This window comes from Phascolarctos cinereus, unplaced genomic scaffold (assembly GCF_003287225.1).
Source record: "Phascolarctos cinereus isolate Bilbo 61053 unplaced genomic scaffold, phaCin_HiC Scaffold_726;HRSCAF=1367, whole genome shotgun sequence".
Taxonomy (NCBI): Eukaryota; Metazoa; Chordata; class Mammalia; order Diprotodontia; family Phascolarctidae; genus Phascolarctos; species Phascolarctos cinereus.
The window spans coordinates 350162804-350187291 of NW_027556098.1; the positions used below are offsets into that span (position 1 = coordinate 350162804).

Below are 24488 nucleotides of genomic sequence, written 5' to 3' on the forward strand. Positions count from 1 at the left end.
AAATAAACAGAAGAGAACTCTAATACAACAATTAGAATTGTTCACCTGGTCACTATATGTCCTCTTCATACCTTATATTAGTTCACAGAAAAAGTCTATTTTATACTTTATTATAGCATTAAATATATTATTAAATATATATTATGTTTTGTTTTTGGTAGCAGGGGTCCTTTGCTAAACATGGTTTGCAACAAAGATCACATCATGCCATCTTCTTGGAACAGATCTTTCCATACTACATCCTTCATCCTACTTGGAATACTAAGATTGGAGAAATGTCAATTCTGGATTGACTTCCCATTTTGTGCAATGTATATTTTGGCCCTGATAGGAAATATTACCATTCTACATATGGTACGTGTCAACCACACCCTCCATGAACCTATGTATATCTATCTGGCTATGCTAGCTTTCACTGACTTGGTTTTGTCTTCTTCTACCCTTCCCAAGATGCTGGGAATCTTCTGGTTTGGTTCATGTGAGATTGAGTATCATGCCTGCCTCACTCAGGTTTTCTTCATTCATACATTCTCTTCTGTGCAGTCAGGTGTCCTAATGGCAATGGCCCTGTATCGTTACGTGGCCATCTGCTTTCCACTGCGCCATTCAATTATTTATCGACCTCAGTGGTGGCTAAACTAGATGTGGCAGTGATGGTAAGAGGCGTGTTGTGGGTGAGCCCCTTCTGTATTATGGTCACCTGGAAGCCCTTTTGCCCTAACAGAATCATGCCTCAGTCATATTGTGAACATATAGCTGTACTGAAACTTGTATGTGCAGACACTGGAGCAAACTGTAGGTATGGGCTTTTTGTGGCCTTCCCTGTGGTTGGCTTTGACATCATAATCATTGCTATGTCCTACATTATGATTCTGCAGGTGGTTTTGCATTTGCCATCAGCGGATGCTAGGATTAAATCATTTGGCACATGTGCCTCCTATATTTGTGTCATATTGGCCTTTTATATTCCTGCCCTCTTTACATTTCTTACCCATTGCTTTGGCCATCAGGTTCCTCGGGTGGTGCGCATGCTGTTAACAAACCTCTACCTTTTGGTGCCCCCCATATTCAATCCCATCATCTATGGTATAAAGACCAAACAGATATGGGAAAGGGTAGCTCATGTCTTTTGCCAGAAGGTTACCTGAGATAAAGATTACTGAACCACCACTCTCCTTAACCACTTACTGGTTGAGAAGTCTGTGAATCAGTATGCTTCTTTTGCAATACCCTAATATGACTCGAATAGTCATCCTTTCCACTTGTCACTATATGTGGGTACCATGTAACAAACCTTATCCGTGCTTAACATTCCAAGCATCACAAAAGGAGAAAAACAGAATTATGATTCTGGCCTAGGAGACTTGCTAAGTTTCTGTTTGAAAGAGATGTTCACCCAGCAATAGCACTTCTAGGGCTGTATCCCATAAAGATCATACAAATGGGAAAAGGACCCACATATACAAAAATATTTATAGCAGCTCTTCTTGTGGTGGCAAAGAATTGGAAATTGAGAGGATGCCCATCAGTTGGGGAATGGTTGAACAAGTTGTGGTATACACATGTAATGGAATACTATTGTGCTATAAGAAATGATGAGCATGTGGACTTCAGAAAAACCTGGAAAGACTTGTATGGACTGATGCTGAGTGAAGTGAGCAGAACCAGGAGAATGTTGTACACTGTAACAGCCATGTTGTGTGATGACTAACATTGATAGACTTAGCCCTTCTCAGTAATGCAAGGATCTAAGACATCTCCAAAGATCTCATGATGGAAAATGCTATCCACATCCAAAGAAAGAACTATGGAGTTTGAATGCAGATTGAAACACACTATTTGCTGGTTTCTTTCTTCCATTTTGTTTTGTTTTCTTTTTCCTGTGGTTCCTCCTATCACTTCTAATGCTTCCTTATAACATCACTAATGTGAAAATATGATTAATAGGAATGTATATGTATAGCCCGTATCAGATTGTGGGCTGTCTTGGGGAGGGAACAGGGGAGGGAGGGAGAGAAAAATTTAAAACTCAAAAGCTTATGGAAGTGATTGGTGATAAATCAAAATAAATTAATAAAAAAGAAAAATAGAAAAAGAAGAAAGATGTTCAAAAATGCTGTTATGAATTTAATCGTATATAAAAAGCTGGGGCCTGAAAGATAAAATATGATTTTGAGCTAGCTTCTAGCAGTTAAATAAGCATTTGGGAGAATGTGGGTGCTTTTTTCACTTTCTTCAATAGAGTAAGTATTCATGAAGCTGTCTAGCATTAAATAAGACTCTCAGCACACACATTTTAATTTTCTTATTAATATCACTGCATAGGTGACAGCCTGCCATGGTGATTAAAGTGATGATTCTAACATCAAATTCAAATTCAAATTCTACCTTTGATTTTTACTAGATGTGTGACACTGGGCACATCACTTAGCCTTTATGTACCTCAAACAACCTCTTATGATGTGTGTGCTAAAGTAACAGATAGTATGTGATCCAAGGAAGTTCTCCAAATGGATGGAGTAATTTGAGTAATGGCATGATGTAGTTATGTGACTGTTTTCTCTCTGTGCTTCTGTTGATTGAAAGAAAACTGTAGAGCTTTGAAATCTGTGAAGATTAACTTCAGCAGTCTGCTGTGAAAGAAGTCATTTGCAATCCTTTGAATTAAATTAATTCTCCTCAATACCCTCCACATACACATATTTCATAGATGGCAGCTAGGAGATACTCTGGGACTCTTTGGGATTTAGCATACAGAAAAGTAAAAAGAATGCAGGCAGTTGTTAATCATTGAATGAACATAGGATTTGGAGGAAGAAGACCTACTACATGTTTGTATCTTTCCACTATCACCTTGTGAATTTGGAAATGTCACTATAAAACTTCTGTCTTTGATTTCCTCATTTGTAAAACGAGGGAGCTGGATTATGTTACAGCTAGGGTCTCTTAGCTCTGAAGCTCTGAAGCTTTTAAGAAGGGTTTTTGCTGGCCCATGTGAGAGACAAAAGTTAATAATACTTTTGATTTCTATTGTATTTTTTGATGTAATTAATCTTTATGCAGCATTAATTTTTAGAATTGTCTGTATCTGCCTGAACTTACCTTACTCAAAATATGCAGTCTGTCCTAGTCTGAAGTGGTTTAAGAAAGGTAGTGGTGCTATAGCTCATGCTTCTAGCCCCTGGGACATACATTTACTTGATAACCCTTTTAACCTGGGATGCTAGTTTTGTTTACTTATAAACAGAAAGCACTTTAGACTGAGACCCTCTCCAAAAGACAATTCTTCTGCCTTTGTCCCTCCTCATAAAACTAAAAAAAGGTGTCTTAATCTTCCCTAAGGGGACAACTAACCAGACAATCCTGTCTGGGGTTACTGATTTCTTATCCAAGATTAGTAGAGGCAGTTGGAGCCCATAAAGCAATAAACATTCCTTAATTGTCAGAAGGACCCAGTTATCCATACCTGAAGGCCAACTCACCTTTCCCATCTGCCAATTGTGACATTCCTCAACTATTCAGAATTCCTTTCCTGCATCTCAACAAAGGGAGCTTTTCCCATCTTTTTTTGGGTCAATGACCTATAGAGAAGGCCAGTCTGACCCACCTAGTTAATAGCCATACACATCACTGTTAATAAACTGTTATCTTGCCTGGGGGGGAAAAGTGCTTCACTTTGCTTGTTTTGCATTTTATTCACCACATCTGGAGTTTTAGGGTTGCTCAACAGCTTCAAGAACCACATTCAGAGTTGATTAGAAGGTACCAAATTAATAGAAATCTAGGAATCAGAACAAGTTTAAATTAAGCTGTATTTAAAACAACAGAGCATTAGTAATTATAACAGGAATGACAGAAATGTTGAAAGTACTACATTGAACAAAATGACTAACTCAGAATACAAATATTCCTTTAGGAGTATAAAGGAAAAACAAACTTCAGTTTCCCAGAAGATATGTCTATTTCCACATCACAGACTGATTGTATCTGAGAGAATAGAGAGAGTACAACCATTAGATGACTGAGCAATAGAAATCTCTAACAGGTTTTTTGAACCAAAAGCAGAAAGAGGCATGGTAGCCCGGCATGTAGACAACTGCATTTGGGAGCTAAGAGTGAGCTATTGAATAAGTAATAAATTAGCAAATAGCAGGTATAAACAGGAGTAACTTTTAAGCAAGGGAAGAGAAGGCTGACTATATACTACAGGCACCAACCCTCTTAGATGCAGGTAAACTAAGCCTGAGTCTTTTGCAGGATCTCACTGATCCAAACTGTTAAGAAGAGGGATACAATTTTTATTGTTTTTGCTGTTGTTGTGGCTTTATTATTCATTTTTTTCCACATTGTGTGTATGTATATTTCAGTCCTGTCAATATGTTATGGTTTAGGGGTGCTGGGAACCCTCAAATACAAGGGTACAGTGCATGAGTCTGCCTTGAAAGAATTTGACCTCTCAAGCCTTCTTTCAGTCAAAGTAGTGAGTTTATTGAACACTACTAGAAGCAGCCAAGACTCCTAGAGATTAGGCATTATTTGTGATGACAGTACAAGTGGACAGATTTTAAGAATCCACATATTTGATGAGGACAAAGTTGGTACTTTTATACAGAAAGACTGTGGGAAGATCTGGAAGGAATGAAGGAGTGGCAAGTAGCCTGGGGTGGTTCAGGTGCAGACAATGAAGGCCACAAGGAAAAGACAGAAAAGGAATATTTACTGGGATGGACCAGGTGACTCAGGTGAATGCCAGGGATATGGGTTCAGGGGCTGGGTTCCTGAAATTTGCGGGAAAATTCAGAGGTTTTTCCTTTTAAGGATCCAAATCCCTCCCCACCCCCCATCAAACATGGTGAGTAACTGAATAAATAGATATAGGTTTATTTGGAAACACCCTTATTTTGAAGTAGATAGTTGTAAACATTCAGCCTGATATGTAAATTACCATTTAAATCCAAGTCCATGAGTTTCCAAAACATTAGGTCCCTTGATTATATATATATATATATGTATATATATGTATATATATATATATATAATATATATATATATATATATATATATATATGTATATACACACACACATATATGTATGTATATATATAATATGTATAATATGTGTGTGTGTGTGTGTGTGTGTGTGTGTGTGTGTGTGTGTGTGTGTGTATATGTGTGTGTATGGATAAATCCTTGGAGATATAGAGCTTCCTCCCTCCCACATCCTTTTCCCAAAGTCCTGACTTCAAGTTCAGTTTAAGTTAAGTTCAGAGGATGTCACTGTTATATTTCATTGACTTACCTTGTGCTGGTCACCCCCTTCCCCCTCCACACACACTCAAGCTTAATGAGACTGACAAATTTACCTTATCTTGGTCAATCCCCACTTAAGTATGCCAGTAATTTAATCTAAAGTAAGGAAGCCCATTGTGTTCTGCTCAAGCTTGGGTGGAGACTGATTCTTTTGTATAGATGACCCAAGCCTGGGAAAGGTATGGTATAGCTGGGGGTGTTATTTTTTCCTTCAAGGGGTGAAATAATGATGGAGTAACATCCTCCCCTATTGGAAGGGCATACAAATTGTGCACATATGAATTGTGCACCCTAACCCCAAAGGGAGCCCAATTCCAAATTGCAGCTCCCATGTGTGGACATAGGCATGCTGTTTGTTTGAGAGAAATAAACACAGATACAGGTACAACCTAATTTTGTTTGTCTTTCTTAGGCTGAACTTCAAAGGTTTACAAAGTATCCATTTGTTTTTAAATTGTTAAATATGAGAATTTTAAATATATGTACATGTATATATGTACATATATATATACATATAATAAACGTATATATACATATATACACATATGTATATATATATACATATATATATACATATATATATATATCTCCTTCAACATTTGTTATTTGAATTATTTATTTTTGTAAAAAAAATTCTATCTCTATCTCAGTTGTCTAAGTTATGGTGTAAGTCATCTTTCCTTAAAAGCAGCAAATCAATAAAGTGGCAAAAAGAGCCCTCTATGTCTCCAGCTAAAGTTACGCAGTAAAGACTTAGGAGTAATACCTTGATTAATACATTGATATCATAACACTGACCCCCTCCTTTATGTCTATCCCTGTCCTTCAGAATTATATTGTGAATTTGACCTATCCAGATATGAAATGGCTGGTTTCAAGAAAATGTGTTCTCCTTCCCTAGGGGACATTCAAAAAGAGGTAAATGAATAATTGTAGAGTATTTCATAGAGTGAATTTCTCTTAAGATATAAATTAGACTACTTGTCCTCTGAGGTCCTTTCTAAATCTGCAATTCTATGACTCCATGAAATACCTCAGCAGGCTGCTGACATTTCCATGAGATACCAACACTACAAAAATACAATGCAACAAATATTTATTAAACATCTGCTAAATATGGATATGGATAGCTAGGTGGTGCAGTAGATAGAGCATCTAGCCTGGAGTCAGGAAAACCTGAGTTCAAATATAGCTTCAGAAACTAGCTGTGCAATCCTGGTAAAGTCACTTACCCTGGTTTACCTCACTTTCCTCAACTGTAAAATGAACTTGAGAAGGAAATATAAACCACTCTAGTTTCTTTGCCAAGAAAAACCTCAAATGGAGTAACACAACTGAACAACAAGAAATATATAGATAAGTGTCCTAAGTAATAGAGAGATATAAAATTTGGATAATGATGAATTTCAGCACTCAAAGAGCATACAATCTTGTAAGGAGATGAGACAGCAACACAGATGCTTTAATACAAATGTATCAGTGCACTTGAAATTTACAAAATAAATTGTTATGTGAAATCTAGTGGGGAAGACCACAGACTAGAAAGATGAAAAATTCTTCCACAAAATGAAGTATTGGAAGTATGTTTACATCTCAAAACCCAAACTGCTACTTTCTCCTGTGTTCTGAGGTCCTAAATATAAAGAGTTATTGCACAAGCATTGGAAATTTCCAAGATTAGAGTGAGTGTGGATATTGATTTAAAGATTATAAAAGAGGATTGTCCACCAAGGCCTATATGGTATTCACCCTTGTTTCCCTGAGTCTCCTTAATCTTTGAATTTCTTTTGATTCTGTGTAACATAATACAAAATTTACTCCATTTTTCTTTTCCTTCTAATTATTTTTGTATATCTCTTACATCCTTGGCAAGTGGCAACAACTCTTGATAATATGGGAAAAGTCTTATTGATTTCAAGATTGGCATCTCAATTATATATCCAGTGTTACATTGTATGAAAAAGGAAATAAAACAGAATTGCATCAACTTCTTCTTGTACTTGGGTTACTTCTTTGCCAAGTTCTCAGTTTCTGAATATTTCAAGGAAGAATGTTGATGGGAGATTGTGGTAAGATAAAGGGAGACACCAAAGATATTGTACTTGACTATATAGTATTTTGTTTTCTTTTGCTCTTTAGGTCTTATCCACAAACAGCTGAAACACTGGGCCTTCAGTAGCAACACATAATAACGCATGAGTTTGGGTTACATCATCTCTAGGGATCTTTTCAGGCAGAAAGTTTCTATTTGTCTCTCAGTGAAAGTTGCCAATAATGAAAATAAACATAACTGTCTAAGGCATTGGAGCCCCTTCTAATTTTGAATGAAAAGAAAAATAGGAAAATGGGCTTCTAGCAAAACAACATGTATAGAATCATGCCATTTTCATGTATAATCAATTCCCTTTCCCTCTCACATGTCCCAACCCCACAATCCATCTAAATGATCCAATAAATAAATAGATACATAATAAATGAATGAATAATAAATGACGTTTGGGGCCTTATTTGGTCATTAACATTTTTGTATATAACATTGTAAACCAAATATTATTTATTTTAAATCTTCATTTATTATTTTGAGTTCCAAATACTTTTGCTCCCACCTATTGAGAAAGCAAATAATATATCAGTTATACATATGAATCATGTAAAACATATTTCAATATGAGCCATTTGCAAAAAAAGGAAGAATAAGGAAAGTGAGAAAATTTGACTTCATTTTGCCATACAGAGTTCATCAGCTTTCTAGCAGTGGATAGCATTTTTTTTTATCACAAATCCTTTAGAATCGTCATGGATAACTTTATTGATCAGAATAGCAAAGCCTTTCACAGTTGATTTGGATTGTAATATTGCTATTATTGTGTATATATCTCTCCTAGTTCTGCTCATTTGACTTTGCCTCTGCTCATATAAGCCTTCCTATTTCTGAAATCATCACCTTCATCATTTCTTACAGCACACTAGTATTCAATCACAATCATATAACACAACTTTTTCATACATTCCCAATGGAAAGCATTCTGTCAATTTTCATTTTTTTTGCCAACACAAAAGAAGCCATTATACATATTATTGCATGTATAGCTCCTTCTTTTCCTTCATCTCTAATCTCTTTAGGATACAGATCTGGTAGCGGTATTTTGAAGTTACGCAAGATTTTATAATCTTTTGGGTATAGTTTTAAAATGTTCTCCAGAATGGTTGGACCAGTTCACAATGCCAACAACAGTGCATTCGTGTCCCATATTTTCCACATACCTTTAGCATGTATCATTTACTTTTTCTGTCACGTTTGCAAAATTGACACATGTCAGATAGTAGCTCAGAGTTGTTTTAATTTACATTTGTCTAGTCAATGCTTATTTAATGCATTCTTTCATGTGACTATTGATAGTTTTGATTTCTTCTAAAAACTGCCTGTTCATATCCTTGGACCATTTATCCATAAGGAAATGGCTTTTTCAAAAATAGATTTGACTCAGTTCCATTTATATTTGAGAAATTAAGCCTTTATCAGAGCTACTTGCTCTAAAATTTCCCCCATCTCCTGATTTCCTTCTAATTTTAGCTGTATTGATTTTATTGTGCAAAACATTTTAAATTTAAAATAATCCAAATTATATATTTTAATTTCCATGATCCTCTCTCTTGTTTGGTCATAAATTCTCCCCATATCCTTAAAGTTAGCAGTAAAATTTTTCCCACTCACTTAATTTGCTTATGCTATCACCCTTCTTGTCTAAATTATATACCCATTTTGACCTTATCTTGGTATATGATGTTTACATATTGGTCCTTGTCTAGTTTCTGCCTAATAACTTTCCAGTTTCCCCAGAAAATTTTGTCAAATACAGACTTCTTGGATCCAAGGCTAGGATATTTAGATTTATCATACGTTAGATTACTATGGTCTTTTACTACTGTATATTGTATACTCTAACTATTATACTTATCCAATACTCTGTTTCTTAGCCAGTACCAGATTTTTTATGATGATTTCAGCTTTGTAATATAATTTGAAATCTGGTGCAGGCAGATCACCTTCCTGCACATATTTTTTTTCCTTCATTCATTTGACATCCTTGACATTTTGTTCTTCCAGATGAATTTTGTTGTTTTTCAAACTTTATAAGATAATTCTTTGGTAATTGGATTGGTATGGCACTGAATAAGTAAGCAAATTTAGGTAGAATTGTCATTTTTATTACATTGGCTTGGCCTACTCAATTATTATTTTTCCATTTGTTTAGATCTGTCTTTCTCTATGTGAAACACATTTTGCAGTTGTGTTCATATATTCACTAGGTTTGTCTTGGCAGGTAGACTCCCAAATAGTTAATATTGCCTGCAGTTATTTTAAATGGAATTTCTCTTTCTATCTAATCCTGATCATAGTTAGCCATTGACGGTTTCTACGGATTTATTTTGAATTCTGTGATTTTGCTAAATTTGTTGTTCCAAATAGGCTCCCATCAGGTTCTCTAAATATACTATTATATTATCTGCAAGAGTGATAGTTTTCTTTACTCATTGCCTATTTCTATTCTTTCACTTTCTTTTTTGTGTCTTATGGCTATAATTAGCATTTCTAGTACGATGTTGAATAATAGTGGTGGGAATACATAGTCTTGCTTCACTCCTCATCTTATGGGGAAGCTTCTAATTTGTGCTCTTTGCAAATAATGCTTACTTTTTGTTTCAGTTAGATATTACTTATCATTTCAAGGAAACCTACATTTATTACTATGCTTTCGAGAACTTTAAATAGGAATGAGTGTCGTATTTTATCAAAAAGCTTTTTCTGCTTTTATTCAGATAATCATACAATTTTTGTTGCTTTCCTTATTGATATGGTCAATTTAGGCTTAGAGTTTTCTGAATATTGAACAAATTCTGCATTCCTGGTATGAATCCCACCTAGTCATAATGTATGATCTTTGTGATAGATGTATAACATCTAAAAAACTATATAAAAAGCATTTTAGCTGCAGAGATGACAACACTGGAAGGAACACATGGAGAATAGTAGACTCTGTTTTGGTACTAAAATGTGAGAAGACACTGATAAGCTATGAAGCATCCAGAATCAAATCAACAAACATTTTTTTTTTATTATATGTCAGGGAATGTCCTAAAGATTGGGTAAAAGCAATTAAGATAACAAAGACGCTTGATTTTATGCTATTTGAAGACTAGTTAAAGTAGCTGAAGCTGTTTACCCTGGGAAAGATTTTGGGGGATCATAACAGCTCTCTTCAGTATTTGAAGGGCTTTGATGTGGAATAGGGATGTGAATTTTTTGTTTTGCCCCAGGGAGCATAAACTAGAAATACCTGAAGGAAATTACAAGGAAATAAAACTGTACTTGATATAAGATTGGCATTGAACAGTGAGGATCAAGTTGAGATTACATAATGTAAATTAATGTAAAAAGATGAGGAGCAAAAGAAGGCAAAAGCTTACATGGTTAAATGCAAAAGCTCCAAACCTTTTCTGAAAGCCTGATTCACTTTGCTTCTCATTTCATGACCTCCTGAAACCCCACTTCCTTCTTATACTTAAAGATGAAAATTCTGTTGAGCAGTGATGAAACACAAGAGGATTTGAAGAGAATAGATGCAAGTTGTGGAGGTTCTATGTTGTCGTGTTATAAAACATGGCACTAAAATGACAGGAAAGGTCTGTCACACTCAGGTGAGAGTGGAATACAGTCCAGTGTAGACCATATCAGCAAAGACTAGGCACTGGCAAACCAGGAGTAGGCCTAAGAAGTGATTAAATCAGCAGTGGCAGTGGCTGCTTCCTGAGCTCTCAGCCCACAGACAGTAAAGGAATCAAACAGAACTGGTCAGAAGGAGATTACAGGGGTCTCTTTGCTGGAATTGGGTGCAGGACTCTGTTGCTTTGCCCATACTTGGATCTAAATTGCCATCCTTGTTATCCATTTCCAGAGCAGAATAGAGTGCTTGTGGTCACTCACAGACCAGAGTACAGACCAGGAAATCAGTAATCACATCTCTCCTTAGATCATACCACCTTAGAAGAACTAAAAACTTATAGGTCTTTAGAAGTGCATGCTCTAACCTGGAAGCAAAGCCCCACTTTAGCAAAGAATTAAAAGTCAATATAGGCTAGATAAGTGAGAAAACAACAGAAAATAATTCTGACTATAGAAAGTTACTATGGTAACAAGGAAGATCAAAACCCACACTCAGAAGAAGACAGCATAGCCAAAACTCCTACTTCTAAAGGCTCAAAGAAAAATGCAAATTGGTCACAGGCAATGGAAGAACTCAAAAGGACTTTTTAAAAATCAAGTAGAAAAAAATTGGGAAGAGAAATAAGAGCGATACAAGAAAATCCTGAAAAAAAAAGTGAACTGCTTGGTAAAGGAGGCACAAAAAATTACTGAAGAAAATAACATTTTAAAAAACATAATAGGCCAAATGGTAAAGGAGGTATAAAATTTCACTGAAGAAAGAACTTCTCTAAAAATAGAATTGGCTAAATGGAAAAGGAGGTACAAAACCTCACTGAAGAAAATATTTCCTTAAAAATTAGAATTGGGCAAGTGGAATCTAATGAGTCTATGAGAAATCAAGAAGCAATAAAAAACCCCCAAAAGAATAGGGGGAAAAGACAATGTGAAATATTTCATTAATAAACAACAGAGAGAGACAGAGAGAGACAGAGATAATTTAAAATCTATTAGACTTTCTAAAAGCCATGATCAAAAAAAAAAAAAGCCTGGACATCATCTTTCAATACATTATTAAGGAAAACTGCCCTGATATTATAGAACAAGAGGTAAAATGAAATAGAAAGAATCTACCACTTACCTACCAAAAGAGATTCCCAAAAGAAAACTACCAGGAATATTACAGCCCAATTCCAGAGCTTCCAAGTTAAGTACAAAATATTGCAAGCAGTCAGAAAGAAACAATTCAAGTATTGTGGAGCCACAGTCAGGATAACACAAGATTCAGCAGCTTCTACATTAAAGTATCAGAAGCTGTAGAATATGATATTCTTGAGGGCAAAGAAGTTAGAATTACAATCAAGAATCACCTACACAGAAAAACTGAGTGTTCGCTTCCAGGGGGAAAATGGATATTCAGTGAAATAGAGGACTTTCAAGCATTACTGATGAGAGGACCGGAAATGAATAGAAGATGGCAGAGTAAAGGCAGCAACTCATCTGAGCTCTCCCCCAAACCCTTCCAAATAAATTTAAAAATTGTTCTAAACGGGGGGCAGAGCCAAGATGGCGGAGTGAAAGCAGTGATTTGCTTAAGCTCTCCTCCAAACCCCTCCAAATACTCATAAAAAATTGCTCTAAACAAATTCTAAAGCAGCTGAACCCACAAAAAGACAGAGTGAAACAAATTTCCAGCCCAAGGCAACCTGGATGATTGATCAGAAAGGTGTATCGCCCTGGGCTGGGAGCGCAATGCAGGGCTGCATGGGCACACACACCACAGCAAACCTGGAGCAGGCTTCAGAGGACTGAATCATGGGCAGCTGTGGAGGTTTCCAGACTCCTCAATCCACGAATGCCAAAGGCAATTTAGAAGGTTAGTGGGAAAAGTCTATTTCTGTCAGTGCTGAGAAAGGAAGGTGGGGTTTCAGTTCCATTCCCCAAGAGCGTAGCCCTGGGGGGGGCAGCTGCTCCCCGAGCTTCTGGCCCACAGACTGAGGGGGAATTCAGTGGCTAATCAGAGAGGGATTGCAGGGATCTCTTTGCCAGTGCTGAGGCACCAATCTCTTGCTTTGCCTGCCTTTGGATCTGGGTCACAGTTCTGGGTGGTGGTATTGTACTGAATAAGCAAGTTAATTTAGGTAAAATTGTAATTTTTATTGTATTGGTTTGGCCTATCCATGAGCAATTAATATTTCTCCAGTCTTTTTTTTATTTTGTCTATCTACATGAAGATAATTTTGCAATTGTTTTTTATGTAGTTTATAGATTTGTGTTGGCAAATAGACTCCCAAATATTTAATTTTGCCTGAGGTTATTTTAAATGGCATTTTTTCCTGTTTCTGCTGAGCTTTACTGGGAGTATACAGAAATGTTGATGATCTATATGGTTTAATTTTGTACCCTGTGACTTTTCTGAAGTTATTCTTTTAACTATTTTTGTTTTTAAAAAAATATTCTCTTATTCTCTAAATATATTCTTATATGGTCTGCAAAGAGTGATAGTTTTATTTATTCATTACCTTTTCATATTCCCTCAATTTCTTTTTTGGGTGTTATTTCTATAGCTAGCATTTCCAGTGCAATATTGAACAGTACTAGTGACAAATGATAGCTTTTGTTAATCCTTAATCTTATTAGGAAGGTTTCTAGTTTATACCCTTTGCAAATAATGCTTGCTATTGGTTTTAGATAGAAATTACTCATCATTTTACAAAAAGCTCCATTTTTCCTATGTTTTCTAGTGTCTTAAATAGTATTTTGTAAAAGAAAAAAAAATTTTTGCATTTATTGAACTTATCAAATTTATCAAATAGGATTTTGTTGTTGTTGTTCATATGGTCAATGTAGGCTTAGAGTTTTCCTAATATTGAACAATTCATGCTTTCCTGGTATAAATCCTCCCTACAAAAAGCATCTATTTATCAAATACCTACTATCCAGATAGTGCCTGTCCTAAAAGTGGCTTTCATTTAACTTGGGTGATGGAACAAATGGAGTCTTAAAAAAACTCTTATCCCACATGAAAAAATTAATATTGAACACATCTCCTCAGGAAGTACCTCAGAGATAGGAGACACTTAACTGTGTTTAGTTGAGGAAAGCCTCAAGGCTAGATGCTTCTGTCTATTCCCTAGAGCTCCATATTGTTACAAAAGAAAGCATTCCCTCTCAGATTTGTGAGTCTTTTGTCTTATCTTACTTGGTTCCTCCTCTCTATCTCCCCCTTGTACAAGCTGATTTTTCCTGAGTCACCTGGACAGAGAGAGAGAGAGAGAGAGAGAGAGAGAGAGAGAGAGAGAGAGAGAGAGAGAGAGAAGGAGAATGAGAGAGAGAACATTTATTATAAATATCTTTCTGGAGCTGAGCGCCTTCAAGTTCTCCAAGGAATAGGTCTCTCCTGGAGCTAGGACCCCATAGAACTGGTGCTTCCTGCCTCTATTCCTTGATTCATTTCTCTTTTATTCCTTACAGGTCATCTCTACATATAGCCCTAGGCCTTTCCATTCATTTATCAATTAGGAACCAACACCACTTGGCCTCATCACTTTGCTCATTAGTACAACCAGTGTCCCTTCCTTACAATAAAACACAGGAGACGTCCTGACCCAAGAAACAAAGAAAATGTAGAAGGCAATTCTCCACTGAATTTCAGCTTGAAAAACACTTAGATTTCCTCCCTCCTATGCAATGATTTAATACCTTAACTCCTCCCCAGAGGTTTGCTCATTACAAGCCATAGGGGAAAAAGAAGCAGGTTCTCCCTCTTGCCTCAGAATAAAATCCCCAGTATTGGGAGCAACTTTTATCTCTTTTCTGATTTGGGGTGGAGTGAAGACAAGATGGCTTCTCACTCATGCAGCAGCCTGGTAAGTGTCAGGCCCAGCTCCATGAGGACAGCAGGGATAGCCCTAGCTGTGAAAGCAGACTGCAGAGTGAAGAAACAGAGAGATTTGCCCCATATTCTGGGACTTGCTACTAGAAAAGGAGGAAAGTCTTTGAAAAAAATCTAAGCAGAAGAATGGGTTATGATTTGATTACCAGTATGTCAGTCATAGCCAGTTGGTCAACAAAGATTTATTAAATACTTAGTAAATACCTTATATTCACTCTTTTTTTTTTCTAAAAGATTTACTCCATGATAAATATCTCATCTTCCTTCCTCTTCTTATTCCCAATCTCTCCATTCTGACTGGGTCAAGAATATTGTAAAATTGTCAAACCACTTTCCTTTCAACAATCCCATGAAATATGTGATTTACATTTGATCATGTACATTTTCTAGATAACATAAATCACAGCTGATCATTTAAGCAGCTATTCGGCACCCACTATATATAAGACATTGTAAGTGACCTGCCCAAAGTCACTCAGCTTTTAAGTGGTGGAATGAAGACTGAAAGTCATGATTCATCTGCCTCTAAAGGCAATAGTTTCTCTCCCACCACACTGCCTGTAAGGAATGACAGGAGAGATCCCCATCTACTTGAGCTAGGGAGAGAGGCAGCATGACTTCAGAGTAGGAATCAACAGAATGACCTCTCAATGGCCCTCTATAATCCAAGAACTGATGGATCTGGCAGTGGTCAAAGTTCATTGTTGTTCAGACTGAGCAGTAGCTTATTTGTCCTCAGAGTTCAGGCTACTGGAAACAAGATGAGCAGATCTACTTAGCATGCTGAGATTGTTGGGCCTCCAAGATCCTGCAGGTGTCACATAAGTCAAGAATACCTGACAAGTCAAATTATCAGTTACTCATGCTTTTCTTTCATTTTGGTAAAACCTACGTGGATGGCCTTGGCAAATCATCCAACCTCTCTGTGGATGAAATTCTTCTTCTGAAACATTGGGAGGCAGGCAACTCTGATTAGATAATATTAAGGTTTTTTAAGTCTAACATTCTGTGGTATTAAAAGACACAGGTTCTTGGATTTTTACAGGGAGGATACTCTGCAAAAATTTAAGTAGTTTTTATTGACTGAGTCAAAAATACTATGTTATACAGACTTGTATTGTCCTATTTTCCCTAGTAGTAAATAAACTCTAAATCCCAATCTTTCTAGATTCTTGAGTCAAGTTTTAAAAATTATTTTTCTTTATGCTCTCATTGTCTTTTTGTTATTCTTTTGTACTTCTGAAATTTGCCACTACACTTGAATATATCAGTATTCTATGTACCTATTTCATTCTAATTTCAAAGAAGGAATTTAGTATTGATATCAGAGGGAAAATTACTTCCTTACAACTGATATATTAAAAAAAATGGAATGGGCTTCCTGGGAGGGTGTGTGTTCCCCCTTTTTGGAGATGTTTGGAGACAGGGTAGATGACCAGTTGTTGGATATATTGTAGTGGGGATTGTTTTTCAGGTATATATTGGAGAAGATGGCCACTGAATTTCCTTTTGAATTGTAAAAATCTGTGACTGTAGAGGACAAAAAGTGCTTGAGGAAGACATGATCTGTTTCTAGAAGAGAAAGAACCCTTGAGTCATATTTTGGAAGAAGAGCATGCACTTATGAGAACTGGTAAGAAAAAAGTCAACAAATACGGAGGTAAAAGGACAAGCCTAGCAGAGCAAAGAGATACCTTTTGTACTGTACTATTTCCTCTCTATTTTCTACTCTGCATGGGCTCCTCAGCTAACTCACCAATATTTATTAGAACAATGGGTCTATTTCTCACCTCTGTTTTGTTTTGTTTTGTTTTTAAACAAAAGTTATAGAAACAATGCAGAGGAACCAAAGGAACACAATTGATTTTTTTCTATCAAAGGCAAGAAAGATAAAACCTTTGATAAAAATGTTATGGAAAGAGTTGGGTCTAGAAAAGAGAATGGTGGAACTTTATAGTGACATTTGATGACAATTTTTTATATGTTTGTGCTTGTATCTTTGTCTTTCAAGATGAAATAACTGAACCAAAAAATTCATTAGTGGCTAAGTTTCTACTAAGTAATGTGCATTGTTTAGTCATAGTTACATGATCAATGGGTAGAATTTCTTTTTTTATTTTCTATACATATTAAAATTCTTTTATTAAGGAATTTTTTTTCTATTAAAATAGGTAAATTTCCTCTCCAGAGCACACAGTTTTCTTATTACTCTATTCTCTTTGCATGTCTTCAATTTGTTCATGTTTTCACACAATTTTATCATCTTAAAGTATAATAAATGTACGTGTTTTTTAAAGTTTATTTGATTAGAATTTCTTTTTTGCAGGGAGAGAGAGTTCCTTTGCCAAGCATGGCATGTAGAAAGGATTCCATCATGTCAACATCTGGGAACTACTCTTTCCACCCTCCTTTTTTCATCCTGCTTGGAATCCCAGGGTTGGAAAAAGCCCAGTTCTGGATTGCATTCCCATTTTGTGCCATGTATGCTATGGCCTTGGTGGGGAACACCACCATTCTTCATGTAATATGTACTGACCACACCCTCCATGAGCCCATGTATCTCTTCCTCACCATGCTAGCTTTTACTGACTTAGTTCTGTCCTCTTCTACCCTTCCCAAGATGCTGGGAATCTTCTGGTTTGGTTCATGTGAGATTGAGTATCATGCCTGCCTCACTCAGGTTTTCTTCATTCATACATTCTCTTCTGTGGAGTCAGGGATTCTCATGGCAATGGCCCTGGATCGTTACGTGGCCATCTGCTTTCCACTACGCCATTCAATTATTTTATCTACCTCAGTGGTGGCGAAACTAGGTGTGGCAGTGATGGTAAGAGGTGTGTTGTGGGTGAGCCCCTTCTGTTTTATGGTCACCTGGAAGCCCTTTTGCTCTAACAGAATCATCCCCAGTCATACTGTGAGCATATGGCTGTACTGAAGCTTATATGTGCAGACACCAGAACAAACCGTGGGTATGGGCTTTTTGCGGCCTTCTCTGTGATTGGTTTTGATATCATAATCATTGCTGTGTCCTATATCATGATTTTGCAGGCTGTATTACGTCTGCCCTCAGGGGATGCTCAGCTCAAAGCGTTTAGCACATGTGCTTCACATATCTGTGTTATCCTGGCTTTTTATATACCTGCCCTCTTCACTTTTCTTTCCCATCGTTTTGGCCATCATGTGCCCCAAGCAGTCCATGTAATGTTGGCTAACCTCTACCTTCTGGTTCCCCCAATGCTGAATCCCATCATCTATGGGGTGAAAACTAAACAGATTCGGGACAGAGTAGTAAATATCTTTTGCCACAAAGTTCCCTGAGACATAAGACTAATCCATCTCTGTGCTTTTGAAGTGGCCCAGATGAGGTCATGAAAATTACCTGGATGAAAGCCATCCAACATAGCTCCCAGAACCATGTTCTTCATCACTGAACCTTAGGTGAGGGAACATCCTTGGATCAGACTGGGGAAATAATGCTCCAGATTTGACATCACATCTCCTCACTGAGGAGAAAACAAGATCATTTTTCTGAACCTGGGAAATTTGATTAATCTCTTTTCTAAAACATGATACAACTTTTATCTTTTTGTATAAATCTTATATTCTAATGAAGAATGTGTGAATGAAGACATTATTAATTTGAACTGTTACTAAGAGAAATTTGCATTTAAATGAAATTGTACCAGATTAACTTTCAGATAAATAAGACAAAGCAGGAGAGCACTTTTGGCATCTCATCAGTAGAGGACTTGGTATCTAAGAAGCCTTCTGTGTTTAAATTCAGCCTCAATTACAGATATTTTCATTATTTTAATATCATAATATTGAATGGTAACACAACACAATTCATGTAGTACTGGAGTTAGACTGAAAAGGCCTATATTCAAATTCTACCTCTCATGTTTATTAATTATATGAACCTGGATAAGTCCCTGAACCTCAGTGTGTCTTAACTAGTTTTTTAATATTTATTTAATAAAGTATAGCATAGCTTGTGATACAGGACAGGAATTCTTCATGCTGATGAAATAGAGGATCTTTTCAGTGATGGTATGAGGCTGTTCTGTGACTGCTTGCCTCTCTTTTCTTCTGATGTTTGAAAGGAAGAATGGCTCAGTATTTTTTTTTTTTGTGATGAGGGGAAATATCTTAAGCAGTCTGTTGTGAAAGAAGGTAAAATGTTGGAAATATACTTAAAAATTATAACCTGAATAGGCTTTGACTCAATGATACAAACTAATTCTATACACCAAGGATATAAAAAATAAGTGAAAGATCCATATATACAAAATTTTTGTAGCTGTTCTTTTCTGTCATGTCAAAGAATTATAAACTAAGGGAGTGGTCATCAATTGGGGAATGATTGCAGAAGGTATGACATATGAGTGTGATGAAATACTCTCGTGCTCTAACACGTCATGAAGGGGAAGGTTTCAAAGTAACCTAGAAAGACATATGAACTGATGCAGAGTGAAGTGAAGGGAACCAAAAACACCATTCCAAGAGTTTTGTAGTGTTCTCTTTCTCTCTCTCTCTCTCCCTCTCTCTTTCTCTCTCTCTCTGTCTGCATCTCTCTATCTCTCTCTCTTTCTCTCTCTGTATCTACATACGTGTGTATAGATATACAATAAATACATATACATATATTATATCAGTAATAAATAAAAATTACATACATATATGTATATATGTAAGTATGATAGCTGTGAAAGTTTGTCTGATTGATCATACATATTTGTTATAGAGATTTATATTTACATTTCTTTTTCAATGGAGGAAGGTTGTAATGGAGGGAAGGTAGATTTTCTTTGACAGAAAAAAATATAAAATTTATTTAAATATAAAATAAGTAGTGAATGCAAGATCATTACAAATATGTATTGTTCAATTTTTTGCACTTGTCATCCCAGAGCTTTGAAGAGCAACTGGCATAGAACAATTCTTTAATAAACTCTTATTGATTGCATTACATTAGTGCACTCTTTTCTCCTCCCCACCACATAATACCTCCCCATAGATGGAGGTTGTGAAAAACTCCAGGGTACTATTTGATATTTAGACAAAGTGAACAGTGTGGGAAAAGCAGTCCTATCCCTTACCACCTGTATGACTTTGGGAAAATCACTTTATCTCCTTAGGTCTTGCCATTTCATAACATGAAAATTTTGAACAAAGTGATTTATTAGTGAGCTTTTGTTTCCAAATCTGTGAAATTGCCAGAAGGGATTTTGTTGGTTATAAGTCCAGTAGTTTACAACAATCACATCCTAAGAGTTGGAGCTGTCCAAAACAGTTAGTTCTACATAGAATAATGTGCTTCAGAAAGTAGTTCCTCCCAACTCTCTCCTCCCCATTAAAGATCTTCAGGCAGAGGATGCATGACTTATTGATTCATATTAAATAGAAGAGAGTCCTCTTCAGGAAAGAGAGGACATATGGCCTTTGACTTTCTTTTTGAATAAGAGACCCTATGATTCTCTAAAGTGCCTCAGCAGGCTACCCCTTTCTAGGTATGGTACCATAAATATAATTATAGAATACAACAAATACTGATAATGTAATTACTCTATTATTTCCCAAGCATAGGGCAGATTCAGCAAGTAGATACATGATTTGGATAAGTAACTGATCTTACCCTCATAAAAATTATTTTGCAAGGAGATATGATAGCGGCACAGCTGCCTATTAAAATTTATATGATCATATCATTATGCATGAAGAAAAATTCTAGGGAATTTTAACAGTAGAGGTTATTACTAATGAGGGAGTTAGAATGTCTTCTTAGAAGATGAAGTATTTGAGATGGGTCTCAGGACCAAAATTGTGACTATCTTGAATGCCATGAATTCCTTGGACCCAAGAAGTTATGGATGAGTGGCAAATAGGGGCTTCTGCAGTAACCTTAGCCATCTTCCACATTAGGCTCACAGTAAATGCTGCCTCAAGTTTATTATATATATAATATATATATATATATATGTAATAACGTATGTATGTATATGTAAATGTATATATATGTATGTATATGTAAATGTGTGTTGTATATATATATATTATATATATATATATATATATATATATATATATATATATATATATATATTCTGTATATTGTAAGAATTGTCTGCTAATACCTGTTTTGTATACCCCTTTTTGCTCTGAGTCTCCAGGGAAATTCAGAGCCAATGTTCATTGCAGAATTGTTGCGAAGTGTGCCATGGGTGAATTCCTTCTTCATATTTTATGTGAGCATGGATAACCTTAGCCACAATTTCCTCATGTGTAAGTCATTGAGTAGGTGACCTCTCAAGTTAATTCCAACTCAGTCAAAGATTCCTTAACCTCTGACACATAATCAACCAATCAATCAACAAGCATTTATGAAGTACCTATTATGCGCTAGGCAGTGGGGAGACAAGTTCAAATGTCACATGGTTCTTGCAATGAGGTTACATTCAATTGAAAAAGACAACATGTACAAATATAAATGTACATAAATTAAATGCACGGTTAATTTTTGGAGGTGGCACTAGCAGCCATGGGAATCATGAAAGACCTCTTGTAGAAGTTGCATTTGAGCTGAGCTTACAAAGTAACCTTGGGATTTTAAAGGGTTTGCTGTAATTAGGTAGTGCATTACAGGCATAGAGTATAATCTGCACAAAAGAACAAAAAATAGAGGCTGGGATGTTATATGTGTGCAGTAGCAAAAAGATCATATTCATTGGACTCAAGAGTGCATTCAGTGGAGTTATGTATAATAAGGTAAAAAGGTAAATTATAGCTAGATTGCAAAGGGTTTTAAATCTCCAACATTTGGATTTATATTTGATCCTAGATTTAAGCAGGAACCACTTTTGAATATTTTTTGTGTGTAGAAGTAACATAATCTTGTGCTTTAATAAAATAACTTTGGTAGATAAGTGGAGGATAGGTTGGAAAGGGAGGGGGAACTTGAGGCAGAGAGAGAATTGATGTGCTTATAATAGTCCAGTAGAGAGGAAATGAGAGCCTGAAGTGGAATGATGACTGAGTAGAGAAAGGAGAGTCTGTGAAAGATGTTATGGAAGCAAAATAAACAAGAATAGGTAACTTATTGAATATATTTTGGAAGGAGAGAGAGAGTAGTTAAAGATTACTTAGGATTTGACTCTCTGTACCTAGAAGTATGGTGGTTTTCCCAAAAAAAAATAAAGAAGTTCAGAGTAGGATTGCATTTGGTGGGAAAGATAATGAGTTATCTTTTGGAGATGTTTGTGGTTCCTTCCTGACATCCTCTTTGAAATGTACAGAAGACATCTATTGATGTTAGCCTGGAGCTCAGGAGAGAGGCTATGGTTGAGTTTATAGACGTTGGAGAAATCTTCATGAAAAAGATAAGTATAGACATGGGAGCTGATGATGTCACTGAGAGACCATTTAGCTAGAAAAGATGAGAGGTTGAGAGAGAGTTGAGAGAGAGGGACACTAGTTGTCTTACAGCTAAAAATGACCATATTCAAGTCAACTTTTTATTCTTAATTAAAAACAAATTCAGGAGTAGCTAGGTGGTTCAAATAGAGAACTGGCCCTGGAGTCAGGAGGACCTGAGTTGAAATCCAGCCTCAGACACATAACACTCACTAGCTGTGTGGCTCTGGGCAAGTCACTTAACCCCAACTGCCTCACCAAAAACATACAAATTCATAGGAAAATAATATTTGAAGCTAACCTCTGAGTTCAGCAAAGAGGTCCTGTGTGTATGTATATATATATATATATATATATATATATATATATATATATATATATATATATATATATTATATATATATATATATATATATACACACACACACACACACACACACACACACACACACACACACACATATATATACACATATACATATATATACACACACATATGTATACATGTATATATATATATATATATATATATATATATATATTTATGTAGTCCACATTCCTTTTACTACTTTGCAACTTCACAAACACAATAACAATGACAACAATAATAATAAACAAATCATGAGTCTTTGTTTAGACAGTGACCACATTTTGGAAAGGCAACTTTGTGGTACAACAGATAAAGTCATGAACTTGGAGTCCAGAAGAGCTGAAAAATATTCTTCTTTAGATACTTCACCATATCTCTGGGAAATTCATTTAACCTCTCTAAGGCTCAGTTTCATCAATTATAACATGGGACTCATAATGACATGTGCCTCTGAGGGTTGTTGTAAGGATTGAATGAGTCAACATGTGTGAAGTGCTTTGCAAACTTTAAAGAACTATGAACATACTTGAGATCACTATTTTATTATGTTTCAGAAAGTAATTTTATTTCCTGGATGGCTATCCTGATCAAAACACTTCTGAAACACTGAGTTCAGCTCTGAATGTCATGTTTTAGGAAGGGCTTTGATAAGATACAAACTGTTCAGAAAAAGGCAATGAGATGTATTAAGTCCCTTGAGATTATGATATGCAGGGATGGGTGGTAGGACTTGAGAATATTTAGAGGAGAGAAAAGAACAGTGACAGGTGACATGATAGCTATCTTTGGTATTTGAAGAGCCTTGATACAGAAGATGATCTAGTGAGGCAGGATGGTATAGTTAATTTAACTCTGTGTTTTGTGCCAAACAACCAAATTCAAATCCCATTTCTATCCCGGATTACCTCAGCGATCTTAGGACAGTCCCCTCCTCTTTGGGCCTCTGTTTCTGTATTTGTAAAATTAGTGGGCTATAGCAGATAAATTTTGTGGTCTCTTCTGACTTTTATGTATGATTAGACATGTCTGCCTGACCATAGAAAGTATAAAATTAAAAATTATGGTTGAATGTAATGAAGAGATAAATTTAGGCATGATGTGAGGAAAAATTCTCTAAAGACTAATAGTATTTGAAAGTGGAATGGGCTACTTCGGGAGGCAATGTTCTCTTCTCTCCCTTTATTTTGAGCCTCTTCCAGTAAAGAAGGAATGACTCTTGGTTAAGAACTTATAAGTGGCAATTCTTACTCAGGTGTGTGGTTTGACTGGATGGACACTGAGGTTTCTTCCAATTCTCAAATTCTGTGATTCTGCCTGGCTTTCTGTTCTCTGTTCTCTGCATTGCCAAAATACATCTCCTCTCAGTGGGGATGCTTCCATATTTATAACCACAGGAATAAGGAAGTATTAAAGTTCTTAGACTCTGTAGCAGGTCTTCCAGGCTGTTTCACTTTCAATGGAAGCTCACTCCATACTCATCTTCTTTGGATTAGTTGTTCATCTCAATATACTAGCAATGCCAGAAACACCTAGGAATGGTCACATTGCTTATAGCAGCTGCCCCAAACCTCTTTCTATTTCCTTGGAATCTCTGCTTTCCCTGAATACTTGCTTTTTCAAAAAAATGAAGTGCTTTCAATCCAACAAAAAACATGTAAAGTGAACACAATGTTTTCGTAGGTAAATTAAAGGAAGAAGAAATGAGTAAAATAAACTAAAAATTTATGTCTCAGTACAGAAGCCTAGAGCCTGTAAAATAACCTGGCTCTACCCTGTGCTCCCTTCACAATTCACTTCCT

The 24488-nt window shown here is 36.0% G+C and overlaps 2 pseudogenes; both read left to right on the forward strand.

Moving 5' to 3' along the window:
* Positions 1–204: 204 nt before the first annotated feature.
* LOC110195124 (olfactory receptor 52R1-like) lies at positions 205–1148 on the forward strand (annotated as a pseudogene).
* A 16135-nt stretch (positions 1149–17283) lies between these two features.
* On the forward strand, positions 17284–18227 carry LOC110195255 (olfactory receptor 52R1-like; annotated as a pseudogene).
* Positions 18228–24488: the final 6261 nt, after the last annotated feature.